Source organism: Octopus bimaculoides, chromosome Z, assembly GCF_046866305.1.
Source record: "Octopus bimaculoides isolate indiv1 chromosome Z, ASM4686630v1, whole genome shotgun sequence".
NCBI classification, from domain to species: Eukaryota; Metazoa; Mollusca; class Cephalopoda; order Octopoda; family Octopodidae; genus Octopus; species Octopus bimaculoides.
In genome coordinates this window covers 17,536,453-17,563,952 of record NC_142944.1, presented here as the reverse complement: position 1 = coordinate 17,563,952, position 27,500 = coordinate 17,536,453, and the positions used below count along the sequence as shown (strand labels likewise).

The following is a 27,500-nucleotide window of genomic DNA, read 5'->3' as shown; positions in this document are numbered from 1 at the left end:
AACCCTTTGATAGAAAACAAATTGTCCAACCTGCCGCAGTCTGATATCGAAACCGCAGTCGTGAAGCTAGCTTCTTAATCATACAACCAGAACTTGTTTCTATTGGCAAACGAATCTCTCTTTCGTTTTAAGATGATTAGATATGAGATTGGGCTGGTATTTCTAGCATGTCAAGCGAGTACGTAGAAGCTCCCAATCGATTCGTGACGAAAATATTAGCAAACGTAGAAGAAGACCATTTCTTATAATGATAGTTTTGACTTGTATTAGAATTTTGTAAAGACCGTTAATTATTGTCTCACATACACACATACGCACTCACGGTGATTTGTTCGCGCACATCCACACCCTTCTGTCCATTTTGCCAATCTTCACAGCACCTCCGCCACACTAGAGCTAACACGCTCTCTTAAAGATAGCACCCAGGAAATCTCATAAGCGATCAGTGAAATGAGTCAAACTCGTTTTTTTTTTACCAGCGAATTACTAACACACACACACACACACACACACACACACCTGAACTACATACGCACATGTACAAATACGCACACGCTTGTATAAAGTAGTGGAGAGGGAGTAAAGGAGGAAAAGAGAGGTCAAGCCAAGAAGTTGAGCGTTGCCCATTATTTGCTACTATCTTCCTGTGTGTGTGTGTGTGAATGTGAGGGGAGTGGTGATAGTGGTGGGGAAGAAGGTGATGGAAATTTCGTGGATGCGTGTTGGCTGGAAGGACTGTGTGCATTTGTGTGTGTGTGCGTGCATGTAAGTGATTGTCTCAGACATACACAACAGACAGAGAAACGTACACACACACACACACTCTCTCTCTCTCTCTCTCTTACACGCACACACACACACACACAAATACATAGGCTAGATACAGACATGAACTTTTAACCTATGCCTTCCTAAAGCTTCGATCACGTTAACACCTTTTCCCCTACTGACATCATTCTCCTCCTCCTCCTCTCTCTCTGTCTCTCTCCCCCTCTCTCTTTGTGTTGCTTTGCCCTCTCTTTTGTCGGTGTGCTTAGCAATGTAAGCGACTTTGATTGCATTGACGCTTTGCTGAAACTACATGCACAGACATAAGAATTATTTTAATTAAAGAATGTGTGTGTGTGTATTTGTGTTTGTATGTGTGCGTGCATGTGTGTGTGTGTGTGTGTGTAATTTTGTGTTTTTAAAACTTAAAACTGGGCACAAATGGCTTTATAATGCGTAATATATTCTCATTTATGCGACATAAATTAACATCCTTCTCTGTATGTATGTATGTATTATGTATGTATGTGTGTGTGTATATATGTATGTATATGTGTGTATATATATATATGTGTGTGTATATATATATATATATATATATATATATATATACACACACACATAGTGACAGAACAGGGGAAAACCAACCAACGGAAAACCTGACATGTGACTTCACGATATCGCACTTTCTCTCTCTCTCTCTCTCTCTCTCTCTCTCTCTCTCTCTCTCTCTCTCACGCACACACAGACACACACACACACACAACACAACTCTCATTCACACACAGGCGCGCACGCTTATATCGTGGAGTCACATGTCAACCTTTTTCGCTGGTTGATCTTCCTTGCTTATTCACTGGAAGGAGAAAGTAATGGCTCCACTGAAAAATACGAAAGAGACAACAATAAACTACCAGGAAAAGAGTAGAATAGATAGCTAAATAAATGAGTGAGTGAGTGAGAGACACACACACATACACACACACACAGTGGGAGAGTGAAGGAGAGAAAGAAATAGCTACCAATAAATAGTCAGCAGCTTGTGACAAGCAATCACGCGACCAGACAGTGAAATAGACGGGGAAGGTTTAATAAAAAAAGCATGGCAGAGGGCGAGGTAACACGAGTAAAAGAGATAAGGTAGAAATAAGGAAGTGGGGAAATAATATAGTAAAATTTCAGATATACATAGGAGCCGATTGATAAAGAGAGAGAGCGAAAGTGACTTGTGTATTACAATATTAAAGCGTGTGTGTGTAGGGGGGGGATGATATGGGTTAATAACGATATGTATGAATATTTGTCGAAAAAGCTACATCGATTCATTTTTAAAGGTGTAGTAGGGCAAATCTCTAGACCCTTCAGTCAATACTTTGGTTCCTCATCCGTAAACTACATAAAACCTGAATATAATGTCTATGTCATTAAATTGTCTAATAAAAAGAATAATGCTTCAAATATGCATGGCTAATGTAGTTTAGATATGGAATACGTAATTGTGTAATAATATATATAAACCAAGAGAGAAGATGGAGATAAGATTAATAAAAAATTATTAATACATTGACAGTATTAATAAATTTTTATTAATATTATCTCCATTTTCTCGGTTTTTTTATAATAATACATATGTGCGTGCCTATATTATAAGATATTCAACCAGTTTAATCTTGGATATTTCTATCTCTGAGGTTTATATATACCCGTACTTTAATCTATATATATATATATACACATACATACAAATATACCTACATACATATACACACAAACACACACATATACATAGATGTGTGTGTGTGTACTTTATTTTTAAAGCTACAAAAAGGGCGGCGAGCTCACGGAGTTGTTTGTACGCTGGACGAAATGCTTAGCGGTATTTCGCCCGTCGCTGTGTTCTGAGTCCAAATGCCGCCGAGGTCCACTTTACCTTTCATCCTTTAAAGGTCGATAAAATAAGTAGCAGTTGAACATTGGGGGTCGATGTAATCAATTCATCTCCACCTCCCCCAAGCTGCCCCCTGATTATTAAAGCTGCAAAAACATCACAAAAATATCACAAAAAAACTGCTACTCAGAGTTTCACGTTCCCGTTCGTAGTCGGACAGTTTTGATTGAGAATGGAACAAAATTAAGGTTATATGTATACATATACAATTTACATTGACAAATACATATTTGAAATTGATTTCGTTTCAATGGTCCATTCAACTAACTGTTTTTTGTTTTTTTTTTCTAAAAAAAACCTTGACTTACATGAAAGGTTTAAAAATCATATGTAAAATCGAAGAAAACCTTAAATCAGAAAAAATCACAAAATCAAAACCTAACTCTCTCTCTCTCTCTCTCTCTCTCTCTATATATATATATATATATATATACTAGGGATAGTGTTGTTATTGTCCTTTTAAAAAGATACATGGATTTCTTTTGTCGTCGCATGTATGAGAAAGATTTGGTGGGAAATCACTACTGTATTGGCTCAAAAACCAATATTATCATTTTTAGATATATATTTTATACAATTATGTACTTTCCATATCTCAGACAACATTATTCACTAAACATATATTTGAAACGTTTTCATTCGTTTCTCGAGAAAATTTAGTGACGTTCCTTGTTAATGTATTGTTAAACGGGTGTTTGTATTGACTGCTGCGATACATGAGGGGTCGTCGTGCATATTATAATATAGTGTGTGTATGTGTGTGTGTATGCCAGAGATATGGTGGAAGGGAGACAGGGGAGACAAAGAGAAGGAAAGGAATGGGTGTACATTGTATCGGACAAAGCTCACCAATCAACCACTGCATTAAAGAACTCGCTTGTGCTGAAATCTCTTATCAGCTATATTATCGATTTTTAAGTGTGAATTGGCGCAATGCCACAAAATTTATCGAGACTACCCTTTCTATTGTAAGCTACTCCTCTTAAAGACAAAAGCCCACTAGTTTCGTACTGGAAAAAAGGGATTACTTTCAATCAATACCAAAATGTATTACGCGTATTCTACCGTAGTTTTAATTTTTTTTCTATTTTTTCTTATTAGACACAAAGACCCTTATATTTTAATGAGAGTGAATAGCTGAGAGTCGGAGATAGGACTCTCAAGCCTTTTTTCAAGACAATATGAATCCATATGTGAAACTTGGCTTCATATCAATCATTGATAATGCAATATGTAGCATATGTGGCGGCGAGCTGGCAGAATCGTTAGCACGTCGGGCGAAATTCTTAGCGGTCTGCCGCTACGTTCTGAGTTCAAATTCCGCCGAGGTCGACTTTGCCTTTTATCCTTTCGAGATCGATTAAAATGTACCAGTTACGCATTGGGGTCGATACTATCGACTTAATTCGTTTGTCTGTCCTTGTTTGGCCCCTCTGTGTTTAGCCCCTTGTGGGCAGTAAAGAAATAAGAAACGTTAGCACGCCGAGCGAAATGCTTAGCGGTATTTCGTCTGTCGCTACGTTCTGAGTTCAAATTCCGCCGAGGTCAACTTTGCTTGTCATCCTTTCAGGGCCGATAAATTAAATACCAGATACGCACTTGAGTCGATGTAATCGACTGGCCTCTTCCCCCAAAATTTTGGGCCTAGAGTAGAAAAGAATATGCAGTCTATGTTGAAGTTTATAAGGTAGTGGGGGAAATGGCCAAACTAGTGGAACGGCTGAATTATGTCTGTGCTAAACTACTTTACTTTCACCCAATGTTTTATTGTCCTGAATTCAAATTCTGTCGGAATCTACATTGCTTATCATTCTTTAGGGATATGTTTCATGTAATCCTGTAACAGCGGGGTAATGTAAAATTAGTGTGTGTGTGTTGTCATTTCTACTATAGGCACAAGGTCCGAAATTTTAGGGGCGGAATCTAGTCGATTACATCGACCCTAGTGCTTGGCCGGTACTTAATTTCTGGACCCCGAGAGGACAAAAGGCAAAGTCGACCTCGGTGGAATTTGAACTCAGAACCTAAAGGCAGACTAAACGCCACTATAGATTTTGTCCGGCGTGCTAACGACCCTGCCAGCTCGACGCTTTAGCGCGCACACGCACACGCACATACACACATGTGTATATGTAAACATTTATAAATAGAAACACGTATGCGCATATCGATTTTCTGTTTGACTCATTTCAACTCTCTCTCTCTATATATATATATATACACATGTGTATATGTATGTATATATATGAAAGAGTGGGGGAGCGCAGAATTTCTTAAGTCCAACATGGAAAGCAATTTTTGTCCAAAAAAGCTGTTTAACAAAAAGAAAAACTCCGCCTTTATCTCAGAAAGTAGAAAAAAAAAATGAAAGAAAAATGATGAAATAAAAACAAATTATAACATTCTATTGAAGATTTTATTTTAAAACCATTTTTTAAATTCAATAATGTAAACAGCTTGTATGGTGATGGTAGTAGTGGTGGGGGTAAATTTTTTTATTAACGTTTGTTTATTTTCCTCATTTCTCATTTTTTTCTTCTCTCAACTCATTTAGTTTCTCCTATGAATAAATAAATTATCATTTTTCTTTTCACAATTATCATTCTGTCCTAATAATTTTCGTTTATATCGATATAACTTTATCATACATAGTTTTATTATTCTTCCATTTTCTTACTTCATTTGCATTTTTTACATTTTCCCCTCTATTTTGTGAATGTTGTGTGTGTTTGCCTTTGTTTTCATTCCCACATTTTTTTTTCTTTTCTGTCGTTATTTCTTCCTTGCTCCTTCGGCCTGCCTCTCTCTCTCTCTCTCTCTCTCTCTTCCTTTCGCTTCATCTCATTCTCTTTATTTCTCTCTCTTCCTTTCGCTTCACCTCATTCTCTTTATCTCTCTCTCTCCTTTTCTCCCTCTCTCCCAATCTCTCTTTCTCTATCTTTCTTTCGCCCTCCTTTCCCTTTCTTTCTCTCCCTCTCTTTCACGCACAAACATGCGTTCACACACAGATACACACACACACGCACGCACGTACACACGCACTCGCAAATATTTCCAAATCCCCTTTCATATTTTCATCTACACTCCTTTTTTTACCTCTTACCGTTATTTTAAAAATATTTCTCATTCCTCCCCCCCCTTTTTGTATTTGTATTTGCTATTCTCTCTTTTCTACCCGCACCCGTTTTCGATTTGGTAAAATAATTTCTTACAAAAGCATAAAACCTAGATACACTTATTATCATTGTTGTCGAAGTAGAACCAACCCGTTTCTGTCCTCTCTTCCTGTTTTTACAGGCCAGTGGTGATGTTTCAAGTCTTTCTTTTATGATATTTAAATCCCGTTTCGTGCAAACAAATAGACACGTTTCGCTGCGTACAATAATCGCTGTACGGCGCTGAATGGCCTACCTCCATTTAATACTGGGCTGTGTGAGAATCGATCTGTCTATCAATCAGTTTTAATTCAAGTGCATTAATTTACCATTATGGGTAAATAGATAAGTTGGCACGTGTGTGTCTCTGGATATGTTCCCCTACTCCATGTTCTAAGCTTTCACACTACTCTGTTTAATAATAATAATGATAATAATCCTTTCTACTATAGGCACAAGGCCTGAAATTTTGGTGGGAGGGGACTAGTCGATTACATCGACATCAGTGTTTCATTGGTATTTATTTTACCGACCCCCGGAAAGGATGAAAGGCAAAGTCGACCTCAGCGGAATTTGAACTCAGAACGTAAAGACGGCGTGGTAATGATTCTGCCAGCTAACCACCTTAATAATAATAATAATAATAGTTTCAGATTTTGCCACAAGGGCAGCAATTATGGAGGAAGAGATGAATCAATTACATCGAACCTAGTGTTCAACTGATACTTATTTTATCGACCCAGACAGGATGAAAGGCAAAGTCGACCTCGGTGGAGTTTGAACTCAGAACGTAGAGACGGACGAAATGCCGTTAAGCATTTTACGTGGTGTCCTGCCAGCTGGTCGCTTCCTTAAAAGGTGCATGTATAATAGGCTACCGTGTAAAAAGATGCATCTCGATTTCTTGGCCTAAATTGTCTTAAAATAAAGCAACGATAAAAATTCTCGTAGATTATTTAAAAAAAACATAAATAACAAAGTTACGAGAGTAGTTGATCATTTACAATCCAATACATTGGTTTTTAATATTTCATTTTTAATTTCATATAAAATAAAGCTAATTTATTAACAATAAAGCTTTACCACAGTAAATTGTGTGGTTTTGGCGAAGAAAATATGCGTATTATATACAGTGTGTTCTCCTTCGCTGAGGAGGTGCAATAAAGCCGAAACCTGCCCATAATTGTTTTAATGCAGTTACTATCAGACCCTCAGACTCAGATCTTTGCTTACATTATACACACGTATGTTAGTATGTATGTGTGCGTGTGTAATGTCTGTATGCGTATTTGTGTGTTTAATTAAGATTTCAGGTATTGTCTCATGTCTAGTCAATCTTGAACAGAATTGATAATTAAACTTAATGAGTCTCCCATCACCATCACCGCCACCTCTACTCACCTCCCATATTTGTAATTTTCCTCAATTAAAATTCCTTAGTTCTTTACACTAAGACTTTATCATTTAGTTTTTTTAATTTATTTCATCATCTGCAGAATTGGGAAGAGTCAAACGTAACGTACGATGGAGTAGAGGAGGGGGGGTCATGTGTATACATATCTTCACCATCATCCTCCCACCACAACACACCGTGCATATGGCAAAGAGGCAGCGACGGGGGATTATTTGATCTCTTACTTGTTTCAGCCATTAAACTGTAGCCATGCTCGGGCACCGCCATGAAAGGTTTTAGTCGAAAAAAAAATCGATCTCAGTACTTTATTTTATCGGTTTCTTGTGCCGTATCGCTAGGCTATACAGATGTAGACAAACCAACTCTGATTGTCAAGCTGTGATGGGGACAAGCACAGACGGACACACACACACACGTGTGTGTGTGTGTGTGCATATATATATATATATAGAGAGAGAGAGAGAGAGACAGACAGACAGATACATACATGGACACATGACGGGGTTCTTTCACCGGTCAGTCCGAGGGTTATAGTAAGACACTTGCTCAAAGTACCACCACTTAGTGGGACTGAACCGAGAACCGTTCAGTTGGAAAGCAAACTCCTTACAACACGGCTGCCACGGAAAACCTTCGAGTAACAAATAATTGTTGTTGTTAGCTGTCAGTCTTAATTGCGCAGGTTCAAAGTCGCTCCTTTGTATAGGAAGGAACTATTCAAATTTCCACTCCCTTCTTTTGAGATAGTTTAGGGTGATTTTAAACAAAAGTAGCTTCTCCTTTTTCTTTTTTTCTTTTTTTTTTATCAATTTATTGGGATAGTGAATTCTTTTGGCCGAAATATTTCCGGTCCCTTTTTATTTCTCTCTCCCTGATTATTATCTCTATTCTTCCGTAAAAAATTCTTGTCACTCCTTTAGTTTATTCAATGGTAACTTTAATCTCCTTCTTCAATTTTGTTATTCTTTTCTTCGAGATTTTTTTTTTGTTTTACTATTACCTTCATTTTTTTTATCTGTCATTTTCTTTTTTCCGGCCCCTTGCTTCTAAATCCGTTCCACCATCTCTCTCTCTCTCTCTCTCTCTCTCTCTCTCTCTCTCTCTCTCTCTCTCTCTCTCACACACACACACACACATACACACACATAAAGCTTATCTTTGCCTCTCTCATTCGATCGATCATACATACATATTTCGTTATCTCTCTTTTCATCGACGACTGTCTCCTCGCTCCACTTTTCAACATGTTCCTCTCTTATTTTCGACACTCCATCTCCCTTTACGTCGTAACTTTTCGTAACTTTCTTCCAATTTCATTCTTTTGTAACTTTGTCTCTTTCTTTTTCCTTCTCCCCTCTCTCTCTAGTTTCTCGTCATTCACATCTCCCTCTTTATAGTATGCCTTTGTAGAACAAATGTAGACTGAGATATAGGGTTTCTGGACAGCTGGATAGACAGAATTTCACGTTTATTATAGCAGATACCAGTGTGTGTTGTATGCAAATTGTCTTAAACTGCAGGTTGCTTTTTTTCTAACACCCTCTCTCTCTTTATATATATTTTCTTCTTGAATAGATTCTTTATATAAATTTTCTTCAGTTCGCGCCTCCCCTATGTTTGACTGTTCGCGCCTCAAGCTCTCTTTTATTTCTCTCTTATCTCTTTTCTCTTTTATTCATCCTGTACTTTTTTTTGTTTTGCTGCTGCTGTTGTCTCTCTTTCGCTTTCTTCGATTCTCTCTCTCTCTCTTCTTTCGATTCTCTTTATTTCCTTTCCTTTATCGTCTTTTCCTTCGCTTGTCTCTCTCTCTCTTTCATCTGGCTTTCTTATATATCTTTCTCCCTCTCTCATATTGATAGCTAGATAGACAAATCATTAGGACAACTTGTTGATCTTCTACACCCAACATTTAAACTAGTTCTTAAAAACAGAACATCGTTGAAGCCAACAGGCTAATTGAATCAACCTGTTTCCACCACTTTGTTAAATGACAATCATTTAAGACTAATTTACACGGTTTAATCAGTGGACACTTTTGTTTCTGGTAGTTCTGCTTTGCTATCAAATTTAACCAGAATGTCTATAGAATTAGTGTGGAATGTTTGTCCTCCTCCACCTTAGATAATGCCATCGCCTTCATAAATTACAGAAATTTAGAACAAATTAAAAGCCAATTGCTTCACTAGGCACCAATTCCAAATGTTTTTTTTTTTTATTATTTTAAATTTTTGTACATTAGTCAGTCAGTTGTAATTCCTGTAATTTACTTGTGTCGCATATGTTTCTGTTGTCATAAGAGCTCACTATTTGTTCAACTTTTAATCACCATCATCATCATCATCATTATCGTCGTCGTCGTCGTTTAAGGCGGCGAGCTGGCAGAATCGTTAGCACACCGGGCGAAAAGCTTAGCAGTCTTTCGCTCGTCGCCACGTTCTAAGTTCGAATTCCGCCGAGGTCAACTTTGCGTTTCATCCTTTTCGGGGGTCGATTAAATGAGTACCAGTGAAACACTGGGGTCAATATAATCGACTCATTCCCTGCCCCCCACCCAAATTTCAGGTCTTGTGCCTATAGTAGAAAGAATAATAATAATAATTATTATTATTATTGTTAAGGCGCGAGCAGGCAGAATCGCTAGTATGCCAGGAAATGCTTAGCGGCGTTTCGTCCGTCGTTGCGTTCTGAGTTCAAATTCAGCCAAGGTTGACTTTGCCTTTCATCCTGGTGTCTGTATTGACTGCCGCAATATATGAGGGGCCGCCGTGCATATTATAATATAGTGTATGTGTGTGAAGAAGTGTTGTGATGCTTGCTAGATCAGTTTTTATCATATACACTCCACTGGCATATCAGCTCTTATCAAAACCGCCCACACCATCCCATGCCACTAACATAGAAGACATCGGCGTTAAACGATGCTGATGACGATGATGACAACAAGATTCTCTGGACTAAGAGTATGAGCTTAAAGTGGATCTAAGAGCAGATGAAATGATTCTTTTAGAAAAAAAGCAACCTGCAGTTTAAGACAATTTGCATACAGCACACACTGGTATCTGCTATAATAAACGTGAAATTCTGTCTATCCAGCTGTCCAGAAACCCTATATCTCAGTCTACATTTGTTCTACAAAGACATACTATATCTTTTTTGGAATCAGGATGATCCCAGGATTGAAAATCTGTCCTTTATTTGGTTCCTGAACATCCAGCATTGGGATCGGGTTTGGATGAGGATTTGTTATATGCTAACAGTTGAAAATTCAAATTTTAAAAGAACTCCAAACGTTTGTGAATTTAAAAGGTTTTCCATTTAAACTGGAAACTAAACCCAAAACTTTGTGAATTTAAAAAATATTTTAAAATCAGTTCATTTAAAACTAGATCCAAGTTAGAGAGAGGTTTTGTGTTTGTGGGGTTTTGAAGTTCTGCGGAGTTTGTGAATTGAAGTGCTCTAAAGGAAATATTGATGAACTCAAACTTTCAACCCAAATTGGACTTTTGGACTTTTGGTTGGACTGGACTTTTGGTTGGACTGAACTTTTGGTTGGACTGGACTTTTGGTTGGACTGGACTTTCAGCCTGAATCAGAGTTAAAGTGAATTTTTGAAGTTCCATGGAGTGAATTGAGGAATTTAATTTTAATTCTTATACAAAATGTCCTGGAAAAGCACAACCCAGAGCTCTTAGGAAAAGGGAGAGAAGAGGAGACACTAGCAAGGAAGAGGAGGTCAAGGGCTGTAGATGACAGTAAGATTTTAACAAGGAGAGAAGCTGATGTAGTAAGGAAGAACAGATCAAGAGCTGCAGAAAATGGAAGTCAGACTTTATGAAGGAGAGAGGCAGATGCTGGAAATCATGGTAAACCAAAGATATGCCAGATAGGTTAGTCATAATCACAATCACTCCAAAAGCAGTGCAGCTTCTTTTCTGAGCCTGTCCAAGCTGGCTTTTCAATACAACTGTCACAGTGACTATTCGATTCATCCCAGGATATCTATTGGATCAATGACCATTCAGTGTGAGCATTGCAATGCCTTCAAATTCAAAGATGGATCTGAAGGAATGTGCTGTATTAAAGGAAAAAATACAGTTTGATTACCTCCTTTGTTGATGTACTTGCACACATAATTTATGGACTTGACACTGTTGTGGACCCCAAATGAGGCTGTGAATTATCCAACTGAGTTTCTTAACTCTTTGGATCCTCCTGGAATGCCTTCTCACAAATAGACATCGAAGAAAGGAATTCCAATGATGCTTTTGAGAAATCCGGATCTTCCAAAGCTGTGCAACGGAACAAGATTGATTGTCAGGCAAATGCATCCACATATTTTGGAAGCAACAATCCTCACTGGACAAGGAAAGGGAGAAAATGTGTTTATTCCAAGAATTCCACTGATTCCAGCAGAAATGTCCTTTGAATTTAAGAGATTTCAATTTCCCATAAGAGCTAGTTTTGCAATGTCAATCAACAAGAGTCAATCACTCAAAATTATCGGACTTCACCTCATGCAGCGGTGCTTTTCCCATGGTCAGATCCATGATGGTTGTTCCAGAGCTGGAAATGGAATCAGTCTCTTCATTCTCACACCAAATGGTAAAACCAAGAATGTTGTTTATCCTGTTGCTTTACAGTGATCTCCAAATGTCACAATGATGCAAAATTCCCCAAATATGATAGCAATAAATGCTTTATTATTATTGCTCTCTTTAGTTTTGGGCCACGGGCCCAATTAGCCCTCTAAAGGAGCTAACTTAAAAACCCACATAAAGTGTGGCTTTTAAGCTAGTGTTTAATATGTTTGAAAAGTGGGAAATTTTCAGTGCAGTCACACACAATGTGAGCTATCAACAAGTAGTTTCAAATCAAGCCCTCAAAAGAAGGCAAAGTAAAAAAATTACAGAGAAAAATTAGCAATGAATGAGGACTACTGTATGATGGTAGCTGGAGAAGAGACCGTTGAGTTAAAACTTGGGTGTCTTTTTAGTTTTAAAACTTTTTAAAATCTTTGTGAAAATTGTTTTATTAATTCAAAAATAATGATAAAGTTTTATATAAAAACAAATTATAATTTACCACCTACACTTTTTTCTGCAAAATAGGAGTAGTTTATCCTGTTCAGGCTATATTATTAGCATTATCCTGCGTTTGAGAATTTAAAATCACTTCTTATAATTTAAGTTTATACATCTCTAGGTATGTGGGTATCATTTGCTGATTAAAAATATATCTATTAGTTGTGATCATACTTTTTTTGTTTTTTTTTAATGTTTCGTTATTTAGTCTTTTTAGAGCAATTTCATCACCCCACATCTGTGACATTCTCAACTGATACCCTCCTCTTCATGTAGTTTCTTGTTCATATGTATGTTACAATATGCATGTTTCTCAACATCCCTAAGACTATGATTCTAACAATATAGCAACACATGGCTGCACAAAAACCAAAAAAAAAAAACAAGGAAAAAAAAAACCTTTCAGTCTAATAACATAGGAATCCATAAATAAATAAATAAATTAAAAAATCAAATTTAATTTTTAAAATTTTTATTGTATTTTTCAGAAACCCCCCAACACTAATCAAGAATGGATGGGAAACCAGATCTTAATGAAATTGCAACCTTTGACAAGAGTCATCTGAAGAAAGCAGAGACACAGGAAAAAAATACCTTGCCTACTAAAGAAAGTAGGTTCTTGATGACTATTAATATACTCTTTTACTCTTTTACTTGTTTCAGCCATTTGACTGCGGCCATGCTGGAGCACCGCCTTTAGTCGAGTATATCGACCCCGGGACTTATTCTTTGTAAGCCTAGTACTTATTCTATCGGGCTCTTTTTGCCGAACTGCTAAGTGACGGCGACATAAACACACCAGCATCGGTTGTCAAGCAATGCTAGGAGGACAAACACACACACACATATATATACATATATACGATGGGCTTCTTTCAGTTTCCGTCTACCAAATCCACTCACAAGGCTTTGGTCGGCCCGAGGCTATAGTAGAAGACACTTGCCCAAGGTGCCACGCAGTGGGACTGAACCCAGAACCATGTGGTTGGTAAGCAAGCTACTTACCACACAGCCACTCCTGCGCCTAATATGTTTTTTTTAAGGAAATTTTGTGTTTCAGTTCTTGAGGTTTCTAAACTATTCTCTAAATATATACAAGCTTTACATGTGCGTATATCTGTATCTCTGTGCACATGTGTAAGTCTGTATGCAAATGTACATGTGTGTGTGTGTATGTGTGTATGCTTCTGAAATTTGCTATTATTTTTAGAGTCAGAAGAATGTGAATTTGTAGCATTCATGGTTTTTCTTTGCAGAGTTCAGTGTTTCAGTTAAAATTAAGTGATTCCAACTGATGTATACCATTTTAAGATTATGAGTTTTTATAAAGAACATACATAAATTAAATGTTACATTCATTACTTTTCCAAGAATATTATAAAGAACATACATAAATTAAATGTTACATTCATTACTTTTCCAAGAATATTATAAAGAACATACATAAATTAAATGTTACATTCATTACTTTTCCAAGAATATTATAAAGAACATACATAAATTAAATGTTACATTCATTACTTTTCCAAGATGGTGGATTAGCAGAATCATTAGAATGCTGGACAAAATACCTTCTTGAGCTGTATATTCTCAGTTCAAATCTTACTAAGGCCAACTTTGCCTTTCATCTTTCTGGAATTGATAGATAAATATCAAGTATTTGTAGGATATAATCGTCCTGTTCCCTTTCTAAATTCTGGTCTGGTGCCTGTGTAAGAGGCCAATATTAATTAGTCAGTAACATACACAAAGTGGAAAATAATGTTTTACCAGATGAAATTTATTTATAAATGAGAAGCTTGTTCCATTTGAGTATTAATTATGATTTCCAGTTGTGGAACTTTATGGCTACTGTCAGCCTTATAAGTAGTCTCTTGTCTTCATGTTAAAAGGGTTCTTCTAATGTTTCTTACTCGATGCATCTAGTGTACAGAGATGTATGGAGATATGTGGCTTAGTGGTTAGGGTATTCAGTTCACAGTCATAAGGCCATGAGTTCGATTCCTGTCAGTGCATTGTGTTCTTGAGCAAGACACTTTATTTCATGTTTTTCCAGTCCAGTCAGCTGGCAAAAAAATGAGTTGTACCTGTATTTCAAAGGACCAGCTTTGTCACGTTCGTTGTGTCACACTGAATCTCCCTGTGAACTATGTTAAGGGTACATGTATCTATAGAGTGCTCGGTTACATGCATGTTAATTTCATAAGTATTCTGTTCCATTCATTAAATCAACTGGAATCTTTGTCATCATAACCAATGAATTCCCCTTGTAGGGGGTGAAGTGAGATTTATTTCTGACAACTGATTCATTATTTATATCCCCTTATTGACAAAGAATTCTATAAGCTGGAGGTGGCAGTTAAAATACTCAATATCAGCTTTTAGTTCAATGAGATTAAGAGATGTTCTTGCTTTGCCAATTAACCTGAGATGATTATCATTTAGCTTATTTCTTTCCTTTCACACCAAATGCTTGTCTTCATGAGAAATCATTAATTTTGTCAGAGATTCAACAAAACTTTTTTTGTCTGTGACCAGTTCACAGTTTCAAATGGCGAAAATTTTGACACCACATTACACATAAATGCTTATGTGATTCTAACAGTTTTTGAGCATTTCTGAGTGGCTATCTTATGTCTTCCATGCTGCTGCTACTACTTTAGTTTCAGCAAACAATCTCAGATAAAAAAACACTTTCTATGCAAGTACATCTCCGTAATTCATTTCTTTGGTTTTGTTGATTTTTTTCTCTGGGCCATGTTAAAGTTCAGGTCTCTAAGAGCTTGTTTACTTTTTCAAGATTTGAACTTTTTTCAGTTCTTGGACATTATATCCATACACAGTATTTCCATCTTAGCTTAACAAATGGACTGTTTGTTATTTTAATTTATATACTCTTTGTAGTTGTCTTGACAGAAATATAACAGCTGTCTATATTTGCCATGGTTCTTTCAATAATTTTCATTATTTGTGTTGGGGTTACTAAGTTAATATCTCTGTGAATTTTCTGTCTCCTTTTCCCATATTAAAATTCACTGTTGGTAAATGCCACTGGAAATGCTAGATTTCTTTATAAGCTTATTAACTCTGTGATAAGTACAAAACAAACAATTCCTGAGGTTTCTTGTTTCAGCAGCTATCACAGAGTTCACCAGCTTGTTCAACAACTGGTCAAAATAAGAGGCCAATTTGCAGCCACTTCATTCAACATGCTAGAAATAGTAGTCAAATCTTAATCAAACCACATTACCAACTTGAAAGAAAACATATTGGTTAATGTAGCCAAAAATATGCTATATCTGAAGAAGAAGAAGAAAAAAATCAGGATGGTTAAACTGGTCACAATGGCACTTCTGTATTCTTGTGTTGATTTGTTCCGTTACATTTTTGTCATTCCAAGTATTTCTGACTTTTCATCTTTGTATCAGTTAAGAGTATTAGATATCTTTCTTCTTGTGTAAATCTAACATCTAAAATTTCATCTAATTTCTGTGTCTAGTTTACTGCTGCCTTTCTTTCTATCCATTTTGTAGTCTTAAGAGGATGAGTTAAATTTCTGTTTGGATAGGATATCAGTCAGTCTGTAGTAAATAACATTCTTGGAATGATGTTCTGCTATACACGTATGCATATACATATACAAGTGTGTCTGTGTGCACATATATATATAGATATGCATATACATACATACTTATACACACATATATATTCATACATACACACATATATATATATATATATATATATATATATATATATATATATATGTATTGAAAGGTTTGGAGGTGATGTACAGGAATTATATATTGGAAAAAATAATAAGGTACTCAGATATCTGGATGGTTGTACATTTACAGATTTTTATTGATATGTCACGTTTTATAAATATTAGCGCTTGCACCTATTCTTGTAGGTTCTTCAAAAAAAATAAATAAATATATATATATATATATATATATATATATATATATATATATATATATATATATATATGTGTGTGTGTGTGTGTGTATACATAAATACATATATTTGTGTGTGTGCGTATATATGTATGTATGTATGTATGTATTCTCCAAAGGTAGGTGAACTGTACTGAGATAATATCAGATACAGTGATGCTTTAATACAACATATCCTGCAGTGGATTTATACCCATCAAGGCCAAAAAGTTGGCAGTTTGATATTGTTACTACTCAACAATTTAAATGACATAAAAATTATGCTGTGAAGAAAAAAACATTATGCTACAATGATATTTCTATTTTAAATGTTATTCCTCTCTGGGAACACCCTCAGCTGTTTCTTTTCCCTTATAATCCTGCAAATGTGGTGTGTATAAGGGATCAGAGAAGCTGATCAGTTAGAGTTTTCATTTGCCTTTATCATATCACTTATGCAAGCGATCTGCTTAACAAATTAAGAGGATGCTCGTACTGCTTGTGTAATGATTGTAACCTAGTGTTGGTGCCATGATAAAATGCACCCAATAAGAAAGTGAGTGAGTGGTTGGTGATAACAACAGGCATCCATCAATAAGAATAAAAGCCAAACCCAAAGAGGTGTGTATGAGCAAGATACTGGTTTCTGTTAGTGACTTTGAAAAGAAATTGATTTTGATCATGACAACCTGTCTAACTAATGCCATCATGGAAAAATGGATGTATAAATGATGCTTCTCATCTATATATATATATATATATATATATATATATATATTATTATTGTTATTATTATTACTATTACTATTTAAAAAAATACACATACACGTGGTGTAGAAAACAAACAGATATATTAGTATAATACTCGGGAATTGAAAATGTTTCGAGCCTACGCTCTTCCATAGAAAGGAACACAGAAAGAAACAAGGAGAGAAAAAAAATGTGTGTAGTGGCTAGCGATCCATCATGGTGAATGCCAGTTAGAAGGGTCACACAGGAGATATATATATGCATATGTGTGTGTGTATATATATATATGTTGAGGAAAAGGAGGCAGTCAGAATTTTGGATAATTAGACAGTCAGAATTCTGGATAATCCTTTATTAGCATTTCCGTTTGTCAAGACAAAATCAATATCAAAATGGTAAAGCAGAAAGTTTCATTGTTCATTTATATGAATAGGATGCTTTTTTGCTTTGTTTAGAAGAGGAGAATATTGTTTTCCTTTTTTTGGGAAAAAGGGAGCAAGAGAGAAAGAAACACAAAAGGGGTGGGCAAAGAAAGAGGTTTCAGAACAATCAAGAAAGAGAAGAAAAATTATAAAGGATGGGGAAAGATAGATAGATAGATAAATAGATGGATGGATGGATAAATAGACAGATTAAATAGACAGGGATAGATAAAGAGAAAGAGAGAGAGGTTTCTTTTCAATTTGATGTGGTCAATTCATTGAAATTTTATTACAAAGCATTTTTCTTTCCTTTTTTCTTCCTATTGTATACCAATCAACATATTTATAAATAAATACATTTTCTCACAGGGTGGTGACCTCTCAAGAGGTCAGTTTTAGGAAGTAGGATGGAAGAATTAAGAAAAAAGAGGAGGGTGTGGTCATCACTGAAAAATAAAAAAAGAGCTCAAAGTTCAAAATCCTATGAAAATGTATATTCCTTTACACTTGTATAGTCAAGTCCCATATTCTGTGTAATTCCATGTTTTGCATGAACAAACACTAAATATTAGTACAATATTCATAAATTAAGAAAATAAAGTCAGAATCTATTCTCTATGTAAATTTAATCAAACATCACAAATGAGTTTTGTATATATATTGTATATTTAGCTGGAAGCCATTTTGTAGGATATAGTTTTGATTTTCTTGTTTGTTTGGCTAAGATAATTCAAAAAGAGATCTTTTTCACAAATTACTTTGCCAAGTAGCTCCATTAGATATGAGGGAACCTATAAGGGAACCAGAACCCCGGAAACAACAAAAAATGGAAACACAGTAATACAATTCCTTTTTTAGGGAGAAAATACCACAATTGCGCATCAGACCTGATGCAATAAAAAGTTTTAATGAGCACACAGAACATATAGACCTAAAGAGCATAAATTTGTCAAATAGAAACCTCAACAAGAATGAGATGAACCTCCTACTGAAATAGACACCCACTCTTAATCTCATTGAACTAAAAGCTGATATTGAGCATTTTAACTGCTGCCTCCAGCTTATAGAATTCTTTGTCAATAAGGGGATATAAATGATGAATCAGTTGTCAGAAATAAATCTCACTTCACCCCCTACAAGGGGAATGACAAGACTTTAGACACATATGCAGGCACAATTTTGAAATCTTCCCTAAGTACCTATAGATGCAAGCAAAACCTTCGTGAAGAAGAAAAGGAAGCTTTACTAACACTGAAGAATGACTATTCAATCATTCTAAAAGACAACGATAAAGGAGGGGCGATAGTAATCATGGACAAAGACTACTATAAAGATAAAATATTGGAAATTCTGACAGACCAAATCAACAAGGAAGAACCAAGACACCAGGAAAAATTAATAATGAATAAAATCAAAGCACTAATTAATGAATACCAAGATTCCTTCACAGACAAAGAGAAAGGTTATTTATGCAACTCTGGGATCAAAGAGTGCAATTTCTATGGATTACCCAAAATCAAAAAAAAACCTGAGTACAGAGAGCCATAAATGAGCAGGAGAACCAATACATGAAAATACTAAGACCTACTAACCTTAAGCTGAGACCAATAGTTGCTGAACCTCAAGCACCAGCACAACAACTGAGTCATTTTTTGGAAATACTCCTAAAGTTTTTATGCCCATTAATACCCAGCAATATATGGGATGGCATAGATTTCATCTAACATATTCCGCCACCTGTCTCGGACTATAGATACAAGCTTTGATGTCACCAATCTTTATACCAATATATCTCACATTTTGAGCAGGAAGCACTCAAACACTGGGTAGAGAAACATAGAGGACAGACAAATGAGCACTTCAAAACTGACTTCATCACCAAGGTTTGGTACTAGAAGAAAACACCTTTAGATTTGATAATAAAACATATCAACAGAAAAGGGTACAGCTATGGGGACATAGTTTGCATCCTCATATGCTAGTCTTGGGATACTTGGAAGAAATGCTTTATGAGGAAGTAGAAAGAGCTTTTAATCAGGATTGCAAAAAATCCATCATGAAAATGTGGAAATGCTTCATCTTTTGGGGCAAATCAAATGAGGACCTACAAATATTTAATAATATACTCAATACACTTAACCCATCCATCAAATTCATGACAGAATCCAGCTGCAATGAATTACCGTTCCCCTGATATTCACATAAAAATACACAATTCCACAGTCACATCAGACATATTTTACAACAAAATGAACATGCACCAATATTTGAATTTCTACTCTTGCCATCCCTCACACATCAGAAGGAACATCCCATACAATATGTTAAGATGTATCTTTACTATAGTGATTGACCCCAAAATACGTCAAATCTGACTCAATGAGCTCAAAGACTTCCTAACAAAACAGAAATATCCCGCTAGGATTAATAAAAGAAGGAATTAAAAATGCAAAGCTGAGAATCACACAACAAAGGACATCAAAGGAAAAAATTAATGAAAACACGATTCCATTTATCAATATGCACACAAAAGCAAAGTGGCTCAGTTCCTATCAAGTGTTGGGCCTCACAGAGGCAATGACCAAGACCTTTGGCATTAATGTTGTGCTTGAGAAGAATATCAATCAAGCTGAACAAAATCACAGTTGTGGGAGACACTGGTGTCATGCAAATGGTATTCATGCCGGTGTTATGTAAAAGTACCCATTACACTCTCAGAGTGGTTGGTGTTAGGAAGGGCATCTGGCTATAGAAAACTGTGCCTAATCAGACTGGAGTCTGGCGCAGTCTTCTTGCTTACCAGCCCTGGTCAAACCATCCAACCCATGCCAGGATGGACAACAAACGTTAAATGATGATGATGACAATCATGGAGTAGCCAATATCTTTCACACCATAAAATCAAACCTACCTATTCTTCTACAAAGCTCCAAAATGAAAAATCTGATTGATAAAAACCCCTTATGACACAGTAGATGTCAACCAAAAATCTCAAAAAACACCTTACAAGGGCAAAATTCACGTCAGAGAATGAATCAGAATGTGGAGATAACAGATGTGTAACATGCAACAACAACAACAACTTTAAATGCTTAGAAAGTGGTTCCCACATAAAATTCAAGAGCGAATTCTTGTTCAAAGTAAATGTATGAACTGCAAGACACAGAATCTCATATGCTGCATTACTTGCCCCTACAGCAAGGAAAATTACATCAGTGAAACAAACAGTTCCCTCTGCCAACATATAAGAATCCACAGACAACACAGGAATTGCGCAAGATTCACTGAGCAAGCACCTAGAAATGTGGTGAAGAAAAGTTCGAAATCTTTCCCTTTTATAAATGTTCAAGAGATGACCCAAAATTTCGAAAAGTAATGGAGCTACATTCATCAAAAAATCTCTCCAAAATTAAATGTTTGAAAGAGAAGCAGAAGAACTACATTTTTATTATAATGTTTTTAATAGTAATGATAATGAATGAAGAGAAAACATTTATATTACACTATTACTGTTGTTTCTGAATGTGGCTCCAATGTTAATGTGATAGTCATCTCTATAAATGATCATATATATATATATATTTAACATTGGAATTTTGGTAATTGTTGTTCTCATAGAACTTACATATATCCAAGAGAGAATACTAGAATCATTTTACCACTGATTAGGAAAGATATCTAATGTAGCTACTTGGCAAAGCAATTTGTGAAAAAGATCTCTTTTGAATTATCTTAGCCAAACAAACAAGAAAAACGAAAATAAATCCTACAAAAGGATGAAAGATACTCAAAAATATATTTAAGTAGGCCCTGCTTTGTGATATAATTTATATCCTACAAAATGGCTTCCAGTTAAATATACAACGTACATACAAAACTCATTTATGATGTTTGGTTAAATTTACATAGAGAATAGATTGAACTTTAAACAGTATCAAATTATGGTTTTATATTCTGACTTTATTTTCTTAATTTATGAATATTGCACTAATATTTAATGTAAGTTCATACAAAACATGGGATTACACAGAATATGGGACTTGACTATACAAATGTAAAGGAATATACATTTTCATAGAACTTTGAACTTTGAACTCTTTTTTATTTTTCTTCCCTCTTTTCTTATTTCTTCCATCCTACTTCCTAAAATTGACATCTTGAGAGGTCACCAGCCCTTGTGAGAAAATGTGTTTATTTACAAATATGTTGATAAGTATACAATAGGAAGAAAAAAGAGAAAAAGGAAAAAGAAGGAAAGAAAAATGTTTTGTAATAAAATTTCAATGAATTGACCACATCAAATTGAAAAGAAACTTCTCTCTCTCTTTCTCTATCTCTCTGTCTCTGTCTCTCTCTATCTTCTCTATCTATCTATCTATCTATCTATCTACCTATCTATCTATTGTTTCCTCATTCTTTATAATTTTTTCTTCTTTTTCTTGATTGTCTTGAAGCCTCTCTCTCTCTGTCTGTCTTTGCTTTTCTTTCTCTTTCGCCCTTTTACCAAAAAAAAAAAAAAATAAAAAACAATATTCTCCTCTTCTAAACAAATCAAAAAAGCATCCTATTCATATAAATGAACAATGAAACGTTCTGCTTTACCATTTTGATATTGGTTTTGTCTTGACGAGTTCAATAAACAAACGAAAGCGCGCTAATAAAGGATTATCCAAAATTCTGACTGCCTCCTTTTTCTCAATATACAATATCTGTACACCACTTCAAACACTCTATACATACATACATACATACATACATACATGTATGTTTGTATGTATTTATGTATCATCAACAGCAGCAACCACTTTTCAATGCATGCTTGAATAACACAAAAAAAAACTTTGCTGAGACAGATTTTTTTTTAGTAGCCAGATGTACTTTGGGAAGCATGGTGACTCTTTTAAAATAAAGGGAGGGCTATTTCTATTTCTTTTTGAGCATTACCCAGCTCTCTTGTCTTAGTACAAAAGCAATGATATGCTATCTAGTTATTAGCATATTTGGTTAGTAGCAAGCTGCCTCCATCTTTCCTTTATCTTCCTTAATGGAACTAAACATTCTTTGAAGGCCTAATGAAAATTTTATAAATCTTAGTGTCAAATGAATTGAAAGTTACTTTTCCTTTTTTGTGTCTATTACCTTATGGAATATATCTTGGAGTTAGCATTTAAATATATTTGCATAATATTTACCTATCTCTCTTGTGTATGTGTGTCTGTGCATCCATTTTTGCTAGCTGAGTAGACTGGAAGAACTTGAATTAAAGCATCTTGCTCAAGGAGGTAATGTTTTGTTAGGAATGAGCTGAACATCTTAACCACTAAGCCACATACCTTTGTGGTACATAATATTGCCCTAGATACACAACACTGTTTGATAACAAACAGATAGTGTAGTGATAGCTTGAATTTTTTTGTACATAGGTCTTACTTAATCAAGGTTGGTTCTAGGCGAAACAACGGCTGCTTAACTGAAATAAATTAAAGGCTGTACAGAATTACAACCGCCAAATCAGTCAAGGCCAGACATTTCGAGGTGAGGGATAAGTTGATTGCCTCAACCACAGTAGTCAACTGGTATTTAATTTATCAACTCTGAAAGTATGAAAGCAAAGTCAGCCTTGACAGAATTTGAACTCAGAACATAAAGATGGATGAAATACCACTTAGGATTTTGCCCATCATGTCAATGATTCTGCAAGCTTGCTACTTTTAAACCCTGTAGCATTTAAACTATACAATCACATTATCAAAATTTCAAAGCCATGAGATAATATATGATTGATTCAAGACAATGTGAATAAATAAGTAATACATTTGACAGTATAATCTGAATGCTAAAGGATTAATAAGTTATGAATATTGGTTATAATTTACAGCTAGCTCAGTCAGTGAATCTGCTGATCAACAGTCAAGAATTACAGATTCATTTCGTTTGACTGTAATTAAGTCACAGTTGTTCTTGTTTTTAATTGTTGCTTAACCATAAATCAGTCCGGATTGAACAGATTTATGAATCAAAGTAATTCCATCATTTATTTTTGTATACATAGGATTGCATTACCATACGAGGCCGTCTATTTTTTTATATATTTATTTAAGATGGCAGCTTGTAATTTGAAGGAAATTTGGCTATTATTTCTTCTAGGGCAAGTGGTCATGTATAGCTCCCCATGTATAATTGACATGAGTGTTCTCTTTTGTACTGAGGTGCAAGTGTGGCTGTGTGGTTAAAAAATTCACTTCCCAATCATATGGTTTTTGGTTCAGTCCTGCGTTGCACTTTGGGAAGCAGATATCCTCTACTATAGCCCTGTGCTGACCAAAGCCTCATGACTAGATTTGGTAGATTGAAATGTCTGTGCTTATGTATTCCTTGTCTTGACGTCACATGATAGTTGTAAACGAGCATCACTGTAATAGAAGCAGTGCCATTCCTTTCCAATATTCTGCAAAAACACGTCTGCCATGGGGGAAGTATTACCTTTTGCTTGGAGATTGGTGGTGGTAGGTGATAGGGAGGGCATCCAGCCATTGAACATATGCCTCAATAAACTCTGTTTGACCCCTACAAGTGTGGAAAAGTAGGCATTATGATGATGGCAGCAACGATGATGACATGGTGATGATGGTGATGACGATGATGACGACAACACTGATGATGAGGGGGATGATAATGATGATGATGATGATGATGATGATGATAATGGCTGGGTTCAAGTAATCCAGTGAATGCTACAACTATGGGCAATAAGTAGAGGGGAAACTTTTCATTGGCTCCTGAAATTATCCAATAGGACACCAGACATTGTTTTATAGAATTTTGGTATAATTACAGTATTTTTCTTTTTTTGTATTTGTGTGTGTTGCCTTTTCCTTTTCACAATGTAAAGTAAATAATTTTTTTCTCTTTTTTTCTCGTTACAGTAATAGAGCAGGAGAAAAGTAATTAAGATTCAAAATGGAGACCATGAAATGGTAACTTAACAGCATTACGTAGCCTTATTGGTTACGTTGCTGGTGGACATGGTTATCTCCGGGATCTCAAATGAGCTGTGGTTAATATCTTCACGCTAATATAATGTCTTAATTGGTGATAACATTAAATTCATCATGTAAGCCATCTGAAAAAAAAAAAACCCCGAAAATGGCTTAATTATTCCTTAATGTAATTTTTTTTTTCCTTTTCTTTTTTTTTTGCAGTTTTTTAAATAAAAAATAAAGAATGAAACATCTTGAATTTTCTTTCAATCTGTTTTCTTTTTTCCACTATATTTCTTTATTTTTTTATTCTTTCATTATTATTTACATTTTACTTTTTTTTTTTAATTAATTTTTTTTTTCATAATTACATAATAATTTTGTTATCACCATGTTAAAGCAATAAAACTACATTCCGGATGGATAATTCTATCACTGATTTGGTTTTGGGCCTTTTCATTCTTCATTGCTATTGCTAAATTTCCTTACTAATTCTTTGTCTGTTCGAATCCACTCTCTTTCGATCATTCGGGTCCCTACTTTCCTTCTTCTAGGAGATTATAAAATAAAAAAAAATTAAAAATTGAAGTAGTGTTTTCCTACATTTTTTCTACTGCAGTCCCCCATTTTTCTTATAGAAATTTTCCTCTTGAAAGCTCTTTCTACTCAAAAGACACTCTTCTTCTTCCAATTCTACTTTTGTGTACCACCATGAGTCTGTAGACTCCCTGACTGAGGATTATTGGTTTAAAGTCTGTTCTGCTTCAACTAGCACATAGCATCAAAAACATCCCTAGTTGTGTTTGTTGCTCAGATGGTGATAGAAAGTTTGGGGTATTGCACCAGAGATTCTTTCCAACAGGGAACCAGTTGGAACCAGTTTGCCAAACATGAAGTAAGTTACAATGTAGATGTGTATTTATGTACATAGGTTCAGGTGTGGATGTGTAGTAAGAAGTTTGCTTCCCAACAATATTGCTCCAAGTTCAGTCCCACTTGCATTGTACATTAGGCAAGTGTCTTCTATATCCCCAGGGTGACCAAAACCTTGTGAGTGGATTTGGTAGGCAGAAACCAAAATAAGCTCATTGTATATATGCACATATATATATATATATATATAGTGAGAATTTATGAAAAAAACAAAAGACAGAGACGAGTGTGTAAACAACAAACAGATGTATTAGTTTAACGCTTGGAAAGTAAGAAAGTCTTTTACGTTTCGAGCCTATGATCTTCAACAGAAAGGAATAAGAGAAAATAAACAGAGAGAGAAAATAAAACCGGTTTAGTGGCAAGCAATCTATCATATATATATGTGTGTATGTATATATGCATCATCATCATCATCATCATCGTTTAACGTCCGCTTTCCATGCTAGCATGGGTTGGATGATTTGACTGAGGACTGGTGCAACCGGATGGCTACACCAGGCTCCAATCTAATTTGGCAGAGTTTCTACAGCTGGATGCCCTTCCTATATATATATATATAGTTCAAATTATCTACAGATAACAAAAGATGTGGACAGGTGAAGGAACAAGCAGGTATATTAGTTTGATGCTCAATGCTCAGGAAGGATGGAAAAGTCTTTGACATTTTGAGCCTATATTTGTATATAAATAGATATATGCATATTTATATACATGCACACACTTAAGTAAACGCATAAATGCAAAACAAAGTGGGAAGAAAAATAGTACTCAAATACCAAATGTAAAGTAATATGCTTTTATCAAAGCTGCAAACTCTTCACAAACTGTTACTCAGAGTTTCACATTCCCGTCTGTCGGACAGTTGTGATGAATACTAAATTAAAATTGTGATAGTACATGTAATATAATATGATATAATGCAACTCATCGAATAAGCATTTATATTTGATTGGGATATTCAGAGTTTCACATTTCCGTTCATTTGGACAATTGTGATGAATATTAAAATTAAAATTGTTATGGTACATGTAATATGATATGATATGATATAATATAATTTAACGAATAAGCATTTATATTTGATTGGGTTACTCAGAGTTTCACGTTCCCGTTCATTTGGAGAATTGTGATGAATACTAAATTAAAATTGTGATGGTACATGTAATATGATATGATATGATATAATATAATTCAATGAATAAGCATTTATATTAGATTGGGTGACCTGTTTTCAAAATATAATGGTGTGGTTTTTGCTACCAGTCAGGTGGTGGTGGGTATAAAAATTAACAGTAAAATATAAATCTATTATAATAAAATTGGAAGAAAAAACTTTATATAAAATTTGGAAAATGTATATCCAGGAAATAATTAATAATTAAATTAAGTAAACAAGATTGTGAGTTTGGTGTTTGGAAGTTGAGATTATAATAAAAGACAAATAAAAAAGCAATAGACAAACAATTCCAAAGCAAGAATATATAATATTTATATATTTATATATATATATATAGGCATAGGAGTGACTATAAGTAGCTTGCTTACCAACCACATGCTTCCGGGTTCAGTCCCACTGCGTGGTACCTTGAGCAAGTGTTTTCTACTATAGCCTCGGGCCGACCAAAGCCTTGTGAGTGGATTTGGTAGATGGAAACTGAAAGAAGCCCGTCGTATATATATATGTGTGTGTGTGTGTTTGTGTGTCTGTGCTTGTCCCCACCAACATCGCTTGACAACCGATGGTGGTGTGTTTACATCCCCATAACTTAGCGGTTCAGCAAAAGAGACTGATAGAATAAGTACTAGGCTTACAAAGAATAAGTCCTGGGGTCGATTTCCTCGACTAAAGGTGTTGCTCCAGCATGGCTGCAGTCAAATGACTGAAACAAGTAAAAGAGTAATACTAGATTTTATTTTATTCACATTTTTAGCTGTATTAGTTGCTAATAGTGAGTTATAAATGTGTGCGTGTGTGCTTGTGTTTGTTCCTAATATTGCTTGACAATTGGTGTTGGTCTGGTTTGGTTTTTGTGACTTAGCAGTTGGCAAAAGAAACCAATGGGATAAATACCAAACTTAAAGAAAAAGACAGTACTGGGATTGATTTG

General features: G+C 35.2%; 1 long non-coding RNA gene across 1 annotated transcript in view; it reads left to right on the top strand.

The window, feature by feature from the left end:
- The window catches only part of LOC128249626 (uncharacterized), a 30,726-nt gene extending 5,831 nt beyond the window's left edge, over positions 1 to 24,895 (top strand). Inside the window, exons 2-3 of the long non-coding RNA XR_016244842.1 lie at positions 12,855 to 12,977; positions 24,403 to 24,895. This is a non-coding gene — a long non-coding RNA (uncharacterized LOC128249626). The remainder of the gene's footprint in view (positions 1 to 12,854; positions 12,978 to 24,402) is intronic.
- The last annotated feature ends 2,605 nt before the right edge of the window (positions 24,896 to 27,500 follow it).